The sequence below is a fragment of the Myotis brandtii genome, unplaced genomic scaffold (genome assembly GCF_000412655.1).
Source record: "Myotis brandtii unplaced genomic scaffold, ASM41265v1 scaffold105, whole genome shotgun sequence".
Taxonomy (NCBI): Eukaryota; Metazoa; Chordata; class Mammalia; order Chiroptera; family Vespertilionidae; genus Myotis; species Myotis brandtii.
In genome coordinates, this window is record NW_005353538.1 from 1,996,475 (window position 1) to 1,998,428 (window position 1,954).

Sequence of the window (1,954 nt, forward strand, 5' to 3'; positions counted from 1 at the left end):
CGGGAGCCTGGGCGGCTCTGGTCCGTCCGGCCGTGCCTGTGCTCTGGGCCTGTCGGCTGCCTCTCCTGCACGTCACCTCCGGAGGCGGGTGGTGAGTCAGAGCAGTGAGCGAGCTCAGCAGGGTGGGGCGAGGAGGAGGGAACCTTGGTGGAGCCTAGCTGGCCGGGCCTGACCCAGAACTACCCCCGCCCGAGCCACAGCCTCCTGTGGGCGAGACCTCCGTCCTCCTCCCGCTCCTCCAGCCTTGTCTGCGGTGCCCCTGCCCTGCCCCGCCCCCGTACACACAGGAAAGGGGCAGTGAGTCTGCAGGGCCGGAACAGGCCTTTCCGACGCCATAAAGCCGTCTCCACCTTCTGCGAGGCCCGGAGGACTCACAGCCCCGGTGGGGCCGTCCTGGGGTCAGACCCTGGACCTGACCCTTGGCTTAGAAATCAGAGCAGGTCCCGTCGGCCACACGCAGGCCACGCACCTTGCGGTCACAGAGCGATCGGAGAAAACTCATGGAAACTCACTGGGAAACTTAGTTTCCCCATCAGATTAGCGGGATGTGTAACGGGTACAGATGTTCCAGACTCTGCTGCAAAAATAGGAACAGTATATTTTAAGAGATGGTGTTTTGCATATTTTGTTAATAATTGATACTATCCCTTCACTTATTTCTTGTTTGTTTACTCTGAGGCAGACAGGTATGTTAGATGCCAATGTGCAAAGCCCAATTTATAAGAGAATTTCTTTAAAATATGTTTTTATTGATTTCAGAGAGGAAGGGAGAGGGAGAGAGGGGAGAAAGAGAGAGAGAGAGAGAGAGAGAGAGAGAGAGAGAGAGAGAGAGAGAGAGAAACATCAATGATGAGAGAGAATCATGACTGGCTGCCTCCTGCATACCCCACACTGGGGATAGAGCCTGTAATCCGGGCATGTGCCTGACTGGGAATCGAATTGTGACCCTCTTGGTTATAGGTTGACGCTCAACCACTGAGCCACGCCGGCCGAGCTATAGGAGAATTCATTCTCCCTCCCTCCTTCTCTCTCCTTCTTTCAAAGTTTGCTGAGCATTTACATTCCCGGTGCAGGAAGCTGCAGTGAACAAAAGCAGCTGAGAGCAGGGCAGACATGTACCCGCGCACATTGTCTTCTCGGGAGCGGGAGGTGGTGGTCAGTGCCCGCGGCCTGAGGAAGAGCGTCCTCAGAGGAGGCACGGAGTGGCCAACAGCAGCCCCGCACCTGCTCATTGCCTCTGAGGCGGGAGGAGTGAGCAGCGGTGCTGTGGCCTGAGCCTCGGAGGGCTCCCTTCCTGCCGGGAGAGGCTGACTGACCCGGAGGGAGAGCCTCGGTCCTGGCCACCGGCCACCGGCAGGGGCCCCCAGACCAGGCTGAGCACGCCCCGAGACAGCATGGCCATCACACTGGACGTAGCCTGCAACTGCTCCTTGCTCTGAGGGACAGGCAGGGGAGAGACGGGCAGGAGAGCCACCCTCGGGGGTAGAGACCCCCGTCACCCAGGATCCTTTTGGTCCAAGGCATAGACCTCTGCCCACATGGCACCCCCTGGCACCAGGATGCTTGGGGAACTCTGGTAGCACCCTGAGGACTGGGGGGTCGAGATAAAGTGATTGGCTCTAGGCGGTTTGGCTCAGCAGATAGAGCGTCGGCCTATGGAGCAAAGGGTCCCGGGTTCGATTCCGGTCAAGGGCATGTACCTTGCTCGCAGACTTCTCTCCGACCCAGGCCCTGGTCAGGGTGCATGCAGGAGGCAACCAATCAATGTGCTTCTCTCACATTGATATTTCTCTCTGTCTTTCCCTCTCTCTTCCACTCTCTCTAAAATCAATGGGAAAATATCCTCGGTGAGGATTAAAAAAGAAAGGAAGAAAAAATAAAGTGATGGGTCAGTGCCAGCCCTGGAAGATTCAGAACTGCTCTGGGGACCGGGAAAGGCTCCTGGGACATTAGT

The 1,954-nt window shown here is 57.3% G+C and overlaps 1 protein-coding gene across 3 annotated transcripts in view; it reads left to right on the plus strand.

The window, feature by feature from the left end:
* TMPRSS13 (transmembrane protease, serine 13) overlaps window positions 1–1,954 on the plus strand; it is a 30,705-nt gene that overhangs the window by 25,840 nt on the left and 2,911 nt on the right. The window lies entirely within an intron of this gene.